This window comes from Rhineura floridana, chromosome 3, assembly GCF_030035675.1.
Source record: "Rhineura floridana isolate rRhiFlo1 chromosome 3, rRhiFlo1.hap2, whole genome shotgun sequence".
Classification (NCBI taxonomy): Eukaryota; Metazoa; Chordata; class Lepidosauria; order Squamata; family Rhineuridae; genus Rhineura; species Rhineura floridana.
The window spans coordinates 28,235,189-28,245,596 of NC_084482.1; the positions used below are offsets into that span (position 1 = coordinate 28,235,189).

The 10,408-nt window shown below is 43.2% G+C and overlaps 1 pseudogene; it reads right to left on the minus strand.

Annotated features, from left to right (window-relative positions):
• Positions 1-7,635: 7,635 nt before the first annotated feature.
• On the minus strand, positions 7,636-8,520 carry LOC133382460 (bifunctional methylenetetrahydrofolate dehydrogenase/cyclohydrolase, mitochondrial-like; annotated as a pseudogene).
• Between the last annotated feature and the right edge of the window lie 1,888 nt (positions 8,521-10,408).

The following is a 10,408-nucleotide window of genomic DNA, read 5'->3' on the forward strand; positions in this document are numbered from 1 at the left end:
GTGAGTCTAAACCCAACCAGGTAGTGATCTGTCCATGACAAAGGAACTACAGAAAGTTCCTCCACACCAAGATCACCATCATCCCCCTCCACACAGAAAACAAGGTCCAGGGTGTGGCCAGCAACATGCTTGGGGCCAGATACTACTTGGGACAGACCCATGGTTGTCATGGAGGCCATGAAGTCCTGAGCCACTCCCGACAGGGCGGCCTCGGCATGGATGTTGAAGTCCCCCAGCACCACAAGCCGAGGGGACTCCAACATCAGCCCCGAGAACACCCCGGCTAGCTCAGGAAGGGAGACTGTTGAGCAGCGGGGTGGGCAGTACACCAACAGAATCCCTAATCTGTCCCGACCACCCAACTTCAAATACACAGACTCACAAATAGTTCTGGCCCTGCCTGGTCAGAGGGCTTCTTTAAACTCTTGGAAGATAAACCTTTGCCTGCCATGCTGTAGCTAAAGCACTGAATAGACCTGCACTGCAATGTTTGTTTCCTTTTACATAAGAAGGACGTAACATTACTTGAAGAGTATTACAAATGCATTCTGAGGAAGAGATGTGTTAACCCAAGGAACCTTGGGATATGTATAGATGCTCCTCTTTTGGGGCTGAGGTCATTAGGGCAGGTGCCTGTCTTTACTCCTCCATCTCACTGTTCAACCTGCCAAGTTATAACAACCAAACCCTGCTATGTCCTCCTGAGGACCTGGAACAATGGCAGTGGTGACTTTGGGGCTCTTTTGCCAATCAGCTCCATGAGACTTTCCAGGTGAGGCAAGGTAGGAATGCCCCTCCAGCTCCAAATTGGAAGGCTTTAAGTTAATGGAGGATAAGGCTATCAGTGGTTACTAGCCAGAGACAGTATGCCTCTGCATACCTGTTGCTCGGAATCACAAGTGGGGAGAAGCTGTTGCACTCAAGGTCTTGCTTGTGGCCTTCCCATAATCTGACTGACCACTATGAAAACTGGATGCTAGACTAAATAGGCCTTTGGTCTGAAGCAGCAGGGATCTCCTTATGTTATTATGTCAGCTATTGTTTACATTAACTATAGTTAGTTTTTTAAAAACCCAACTTCAAACCACCATGTTTAAACCAACCACAGTTCTGGGTCTGGATGACATTATAAACTGTGGTTAACTAAAAGCAGAAGTAAAACTTCTGAACTACTGATCCTGGCTGTGTGGGAGATGGAAATGGGATATGGGATGACCCCAAGACTCACTGTGGCTCATTTCTGTTCATGCATGTAATACTAAACTATGGTTTTGCATACCATGCTAACATGGCCATTATTCTAATAAATATTTCTGTTCTGTTCTATTCATTATGCTAATACCTATTTTACCAACTTTTGCTGGATCATCTGCATATCTTTAAATGTTTATGATACTAAAACTAAGCAGTGCAATTCCTAGCATGACGGTGCTTTCTGACCATGTCAAGTAGATGCTGAGGAAAGTAGTAAATATCAAGAAGCAACAGAAAAGCATCAGGTGGGCTGTCATTCAAAAACACACTTATATTATATAGTTTGGGGGTCTTATTAGATCCGCTCCTGTCTCTGGAGGCTCAGGTAGCCTCAGTGGCACGGAATGCGTTCTACCAGCTTCGGCTGGTAGCCCAACTACGACCCTATCTGGACAGGAAGAACCTTGCCTCAGTTATCCATGCTCCGGTAACCTCTAGATTGGACTATTGTAATGCACTCTACGTAGGGTTACCTTTGAAGACGGTTCGGAAACTTCAGCTGGTGCAGAATGCTGCGGCCAGAGTTCTTACTCGGACTAAAAGATCTGATCATATAACACCTGTCCTGGCCCAACTGCACTGGCTACCAATACGTTTCCGGGCCAGATTCAAAGTGTTGGTTCTTACCTATAAAGCCCTTAACAGCACCGGACCGCAATACCTGATGGAACGCCTCTCCCACTATGAATCTACCCGTTCGCTGCGCTCGACATCGAAGGCCCTTCTCCGGGTCCCAACTCACAAGGAGGCCCGGAGAGCAATAACAAGATCTTGGGCCTTCTCAGTGGTTGCCTCCGAATTATGGAATGCCCTCCCTGACGAGATACGCCTGGCACCTTCTTTGATATCTTTTCGGCGCCAGGTAAAGACCTACCTCTTTGCCCAGGCATTTTAATTTTAATTTTAGTTTTAATTCTAATTCTATAGTTAATTAATTGTAATCTCTATTAATTTTGTCTTAATCTGTTTTTAATGTGTTTTTATACCTATATGTTGTAATCCACATTCGCTGGTTTTTAAATGTGGTTTTATTCTGTTGTACACCGCCCTGAGAGCCTGTTGCTAAAGGGCGGTTTAAAAGTGCAATAAATAAATAAAAATAAAATAAAATAATTACTCCCTTTTCTTTTAAAATATAATTCCTGATTTATTGTAGAGCAGTAAAAAGGTTACAAGCTATTTTCATTGCTATTTGGGATTTTTCAGTTGGATATCAAAAGGAGAATGGAACTGGTAACAATCTTATACAGCAATAGAAATACGAACAGGAGAGTCATTTGAAACCAGATATTCAAGTCAGTATAAACGCTACTGTTGTCTCATGCTGGCTTCATTTTACACAGCACTTGCAGATTACAGATGATGTACACAACTTGAATGGGCTAATGCTAGCATTTCTGTGATATATTATGTATCTCACTTTATCTATTGCTCTTGCATGATCAACCACTGTGCTCCCTCTGTAGACTCTTTATTAATATAGTCACTAATAATAGCAAGAATAATAACAGCATTTATATGTTACCCAATAGCAAAGCTCTCTGGGCTGCTTTAAAAGCAATGAAATATTAAAATACAAATCAAAACCATGCATTAAAACATAAAATATAGCATAAAAACTCAGCAACAAAGGATAGCATCAGTACAGCAAAACCCTCAATACGGCAAGATTCACAACAGCATAAAAAACATTTAAACTGATCTTTAAAACTTCAGAAAGTATAAAAAACACATTAGTTTAAAAATCTAAAAAAAGATTTTAAAAAAATCTTGGGAAAATAAGAAGGAATTCACCTGGTGCCCAAAAGTCCGTGAAATAGGCACCTCTCTGCACAGAGAGAGCCTCTCTGGGCATTCCACCACCAGTGTGTCACCACTGAAAAGGCTCTCTCCCCAGTAGCCACTCACTGAACCTCATTTGGTATAGGCATTTACAGAAAGGCTACGATTTTGAGGTCAAGGTAGGTACATGTGTGAGGAGACAATTCTTCAAGTAACCTGGCCTCAGGCTGTTTAGAATCTTAACATTAGCAGAAATGGAAATGGAGGAGAAGCCTGGTGGATGATAGACTAGTGTCTTTCCCCAGCAGGGATGTGAAAATATGCCAATTTCAATTTCTCACGGTTTCTCATTGTCCCCCATTTTTAAGTTCAGTTCTCCACATTTCTGCATTAGTTTGCAATTTTAAAAAGTCCTCATGAAAAACCCATTAGAGAATTTCTCCTAATTTACATATGTTGGTAGATAATTTTGCCCAATATACACATTTTTGCAAAACAGTGTCCTCTAATATAATGCACTTTTGTATGTTATTTTCACTTATATATGCATTTTTATGCATACTTTACCCCAGTGTATGCACTTGTTTTAGCACATTACTTCGCTGGAGAATTGCACAGCAAAATTCAGAGAAGTGTGAATTTCAAAGGATGGCTGTTTTTTCTCATATTGTTCCAGAAAGTGTGAATTACGTAGGTCCACCTTTAAATGTGAACTGAATCAAATTTCTTCCCTATTCCTAATTCCCAGTTCATTCATTTATTATTTATTTATGTAATAAATTTACATCTTTCCTTTCCTCCAAAGGAGCACAGAATAACATATCACTACTAAAACAATACAATTAAAATGTCTAATGTGACGCCCTTCCCTGGCTCTCCCTGTCAGGTTCCTACCTGCTCGTGGTTACTGCCTGTCTCTAGGCACCACCAGGGACTCCACCAGTCCGGACTGTCCTTTTATATGGTTTCTCTCCCCGCTCTAGCACAGATCTCAACAGATCCCCCTGCTAGGCAGCCACCAGTAACGTCCCAATACTAGTATTCCCAGAGACTCTGAATACTGGTATTGTTATTCTCTTCACCACTGCCACCATTTGTTACAGTTCCCCTTCAGCCTTGGTCATTACCTTACCCTCCCTTCTGGTCTGTGAAACCCCAGCCAAGGTTCAGGCCTTTGGTAAACCAAATTAAGTATTTATTAAAGATAACAAAGCTAACAAGATTAACAAGATTTCTTCTTAAGGCACATAAGCATATGGTTTTACTCAGTGCTAATCCGAACTCCACCTCCCTCCTGGCAAACAACTCTCTAAACCCCACCAAGCAACCCACTCAGTTCTCTTCTCCCCCCCAGATTCCACTCTCACTCTTCCTTTTATACGTTCAGCCATTTTAAACACTCAGCCAATCATCTCGCATTCTACTGCCCATTCACTCCCCCTCTTTCACTCCACTTACCATGTATCTTCTAAACAACAACACTTACCATATATACATTAATATAGGAACATCACATTTCCCCCCCCTTAAACAACAGCAGAGTATTATTCCTGTTCCAGGATTTATACGTCGCGTTAACAAATAAAAGTCTCTATGGGGAAAATGTCTTTCTTTGTCTCTCCGTCTGGTCACGTCACTGCAGTCCCAGCCACTTGCCTGGAAAGTCCATCGGCCAGTACATTGTCCTTGCCTTTGATGAACTGGAAGTCCACTTGATAGTCCTGTAGGGCCCAGGACCACCTCTGCAGCATAGTGTTATGGTTTTTCATAGTCTGCAACCATAACAAGGCCCGATGATCCGTAGTCACTGTGAATCTTCGTCCCCACACGTATGGGCGCAACTTGTTCAGTCCCCACACGACCGCTAGGCACTCCTTCTGGACCGACGAATAGTTTTTCTCCCTCGGCGTCAGCTTGCGACTCAGGTATGCCACTGGATGTCTGGTGCCTTCTCTCTCCTGCAGCAAGACGACTCCCAGCGCGAGGTCTGACGCATCTGTAGCCACAATGAATGGTTGCTCATAGTCTGGTGCTATTAATATGGGTCCTTGGCACAAGGCTTGCTTCAGCAGATCAAAAGCCTTCTGACATTCATCCGTCCATACCACACGCTCAGAACACTTCTTCTTGGTCAATTCATGCAAGGAGGTTGCTATTTCCCCAAAATTTCTCACAAACTTCCTATAAAAACCAGCCACACCCAGAAATGCCCTTACTTGTTTTTTGGTTAAGGGGATCGGCCACGCTTGTATTGCCTCCACCTTGCTCCATAAGGGGGTGATTTTCCCACTCCCCACCTTATGTCCTAAATAGATTACTTCCTTTAGTCCAAACTGGCATTTCTTAGCTTTTATTGTGAGGCCTGCTTTTCTTAAGGCCTCCAATACTGTTGTCAGGTGTTGGACATGCTCAGGCACCGACTTGCTAAAAATGGCCACGTCATCGACATAGGCCACTGCAAAATCTGACATGCCTCGCAACACAGTATTGATTAGCCTCTGAAATGAACTTGGTGAGTTCCTTAGTCCCATGGGTAAGGTCACAAACTCATATAACCCATCTGGTGTACTGAAGGCAGTTTTGGCTCTGGATTGCTCGTCTAGTTCCATTTGCCAAAATCCTTTACAGAGGTCTAACGTAGAGATAATGGTTGCTGCCCCCAATAACTCTAACATTGCGTCTACCCTAGGCATAGGATACGTATCTGGGACAGTAATTTTATTGATTAGCCAATAATCAATGCAAAACCTTGTTGTTCCATCTTTTTCCGGAACCAGGACAATACTTGAGGCCCAGGGACTGATGGATTCCCTGATCACTCCTAATTCCAGCATATCTTCCACCTCCCTTTTGATCTCATTCAAAACTTTCCCATTCACACGGTACGGAACAGATCTGATTGGGGCATGATCTCCAGTATCAATGGAATGTATAACTATACTGGTTCGGCCAGGTTTGTTGCTAAAGAGATTCCTATAGGTTTTCAAAACTCTCAGAATCTCTTCTTTTACTTCCTCCTTCACCTCCTCTGACCATTCCACTTGATCTACCCCTCCTTTGTCTTTGCTTTCCTGTACCAAATCTGGAAGTTCAGGCCCACTTCCCTCAGGGAATAAGGTAACTTGCAACACCTGTGCATCCCTGGCATGGTAAGGCTTTAACATATTTACATGAACCACTTTGTTTTTGTTTAATTGTTCTGTGGTAATTACATACGTCACTGTGTCAAGCCTTTCTCTGATGGTATATGGTCCTTCCCAGTTAGCCTGTAATTTGTCATGTTTCCTGGGTATGAACGCCATAACCATATCTCCCACATCATACACACGTTCCCTGGCTGTTCTGTCATACCAGTAACGTTGCTTCTGCTGTGCTTGACTCAAATTCTTTTCCACCACCTCCATCACTGATGTTAATTTATTGCAGAATTCCAATACAAAATCTACTACAGATGTTTTGTACTCTCCCAGGGTTCCTTCCCATGAATTTTTTAATAGTTCCAAAGGTCCCCTCACTTTTCTAGTGAACATGAGTTCAAAGGGTGAGAAGCCTGTTGACTCCTGAGGGACTTCTCTGTATGCACATCTAAAAACCATAAAAAGCAACCTTTAAAATAAGGTTTTAAAACAGTTTAAAATAAGCTCCTTAAAACAGTTTAAAACTTCTTAAAACAATCACCTACTCTCAAAACTAATAATTTCATGGTGGCCAGGGACACATCTTTCAGACATCAAATGCCTGGGTAATGTTTAAAAATTTCTCTTAAAAGTTATTAATGAGACTGACACATGTCACTAGAGTGGGCGTTCCACAAATGGAGAACCGCCATCAAGAAAGCCGTTTTATGGGTCAACCCCAAGTGGGCAACCTCCAGTGGCAGGACCACCAACAAGACCTCCCCTGCTCATCTTAGGGCCCAAGATGGTTGATATCGTTAACAATCTTGTCACCCTTTTCTGGACTAACTGAAGTTTCTGGACCATTTTCAAAGGCAATACCACATGTAATGCATTGCAGCAATCTGAGCAAGCAGTAGCAGTCAGCAGGGCAGTGCAGGCAGAGTGGTGTTGTTCACCTGGCTACCCAACACTGAGCACTGCTGCCAGTTACCAAGAGTGAAAGGGACAAGGTAGGAACCACTGATAGATCTAAAAATAATTCTTTCTTATTTCAACCTTATTCAGAATCAGATCAGAATCACCATGTATTGAGTTGGGCACTCTTACCTGGAACATAATTGCGTTAAAAAATATTCTGGAATGAGACTCACCAATAACTTTCATCCAATAAATAAATATTGCACTATTCTTAGGCTGTTTGGGAAGAGATTTCTAATGTTGTTATTTTATTTATTTATTATTTGATTTATACCCCGCCCTTCCAACCAGTAGGAGTCCAGGGCGGCATCCCAGTAGAAGCCCAGGGTGCCCTTTCTCCCAGTAAGAGCCCAGGGTGGCTACTTGCCGCTAGAATTCCAACATTAAGCCTTTAGTGGTTCAAGCTGCTGAGGCCTCCACAGTTTCTTTCAGCAATTATGCCATTTTTCCAAGCATGGCGATGGTCATGTGGCCACCCCCACCAGGGACTAGAGTGATGTAGCTAGTTTTGGTTTGGCAATAATAGGTCCTGGACTCTGTTTATAACAGCATCAATAACTGCAGCTCCCTCTTTGATCGTATTAGCTGAAATCAGATTAGGGATGCCTGCAACTGAAACCACAATGTCAGCAAGAATTGTCTGCTGTTCAAGCTGTTCTTTTGGAATGTAGTGATGAGAGATTGTTACTGTTGCATCCCCTCCATGATGTTCATGCCTTCCATCCATATGAAGAAGCACTGCAACGGGCATCCCAACATTCTTCCATTGACCAGTTACAACAACATTCTTCCCCAGGGTTGGAATTCAAGTTCTTTTAATGATTTCCCACACATACCAAAGCATTGTTGGCAGCATGGAATATTGATCACAGCACAACATGGAAGCTGCACATCTTTTTCAGGATTCACAGCATTGCAGAGCTTCCGCTCAATCAATATGCTCAGGTAAAGGGAGCTGAACTAGGAGGCCCTCTACGTTTGTCATTATTTAGCTTGCTGATTAAATCAAGGAACTCCTCTTAACTGATGGGAGGTTGGCTTCAGAATTGTTTTGCTCCTGATTCCTACATCACAGCTACTTTGGTTTTGTGCAGTACAGGAGTAGCTTGCAGGATTTGCACCAACTAGAATGACACTGAGACGGGAGTCTTTTATTTCCATATGCAATCCACTGCTCCACTTCATAATGGGCTTCTTGTCTAATCTGCCAAGCCAGCTTTCTCCCCCAAAAAACAGCAGCTTTATTCCTGGATGCAACGAGATGGAGCGGGCAAGTACCCCTTGGGAGATTAAGGTAGTGGCGGCAGCAGCAACTGCCATGGCCTGCCAAAGCAGCCTGGGCCAAGAGCTGGAGCAGCGAGAGCAGGGAGATGGTAGTGGTTACCATGACAAAAGCAAAAAACAAACACCCCACACCCAGGACTTGGGAGTAATTTGTTACAAGTAACAAATTATTGTAATTCATTAATTTTTTGAGGAACAAGTGGATAATTCCTTTACATTTTGATTGTAATAGAACTAGGAGTAATTTTATTACTTTTGTGAAGTAATTGTAATGTTTCCATCATTACCTTTAGGCATTACTTGGGAGGGGGGCAGGGGAAGTCTTCTGCTCCTCTGATTTGTGGATGAAAATCATATGCCTCAAGCAAAAAGTGTGACCCGCGGGTCAGGATTTTTTCAAAAAAATGAAAAGTATCCAAAGCGTCTCAAATTCGCATCATATGATGCCCGAGATCCGAAAGGGCAGAAAAAGTTTGCGGAACCTGTTTCCCTGCTCTAGATTCTGAACAAGCTGCAGAAACCTGAGTGCAGCTCAGGAGAGAAAAAGCAGGCAAAAAGTGTGACCCGCGGGTCAGGATTTTTTCAAAAAAATGAAAAGTATCCAAAGCGTCTCAAACTCGCGTCATATGATGCCCGAGATCCGAAAGGGCAGAAAAAGTTTGCGGAACCTGTTTCCCTGCTCTAGATTCTGAACAAGCTGCAGAAACCTGAGTGCACCTCAGGAGAGAAAAAGCAGGCAAAAAGTGTGACCCGCGGGTCAGGATTTTTTCAAAAAAATGAAAAGTATCCAAAGCGTCTCAAACTCGCGTCATATGATGCCCGAGATCCGAAAGGGCAGAAAAAGTTTGCGGAACCTGTTTCCCTGCTCTAGATTCTGAACAAGCTGCAGAAACCTGAGGGCAGCTCAGGAGAGAAAAAGCAGGAAAAAACTGTGACCCACGGGTCAGGATTTTTTCAAAAAAATGAAAAGGATCCAAAGCGTCTCAAATTCGCGTCATATGATGCCCGAGATCCGAAAGGGCAGAAAAAGTTTGCGGAACCTGTTTCCCTGCTCTAGATTCTGAACAAGCTGCAGAAACCTGAGTGCAGCTCAGGAGAGAAAAAGAAGGCAAAACGTGTGACTCACGGGTCAGGATTTTTTCAAAAAAATGAAAAGTATCCAAAGCGTCTCAAACTCGCGTCATATGATGCCCGAGATCCGAAAGGGCAGAAAAAGTTTGCGGAACCTGTTTCCCTGCTCTAGATTCTGAACAAGCTGCAGAAACCTGAGGGCAGCTCAGGAGAGAAAAAGCAGGAAAAAAGTGTGACCCGCGGGTCAGGATTTTTTCAAAAAAATGAAAAGGATCCAAAGCGTCTCAAATTCGCGTCATATGATGCCCGAGATCCGAAAGGGCAGAAAAAGTTTGCGGAACCTGTTTCCCTGCTCTAGATTCTGAACAAGCTGCAGAAACCTGAGTGCAGCACAGGAGAGAAAAAGAAGGCAAAAAGTGTGACCCACGGGTCAGGATTTTTTCAAAAAAATGAAAGGTATCCAAAGCGTCTCAAACTCGCGTCATATGATGCCCGAGATCCGAAAGGGCCGAAAAAGTTTGCGGAACCTGTTTCCCTGCTCTAGATTCTGAACAAGCTGCAGAAACCTGAGTGCACCTCAGGAGAGAAAAAGCAGGCAAAAAGTGTGACCCGTGGGTCAGGATTTTTTCAAAAAAATGAAAAGTATCCAAAGCATCTCAAACTCGCGTCATGTGATGCCCGAGATCCGAAAGGGCAGAAAAAGTTTGCGGAACCTGTTTCCCTGCTCTAGATTCTGAACAAGCTGCAGAAACCTGAGGGCAGCTCAGGAGAGAAAAAGCAGGAAAAAAGTGTGACCCGCAGGTCAGGATTTTTTCAAAAAAATGAAAAGGATCCAAAGCGTCTCAAATTCGCGTCATATGATGCCCGAGATCCGAAAGGGCAGAAAAAGTTTGCGGAACCTGTTTCCCTGCTCTAGATTC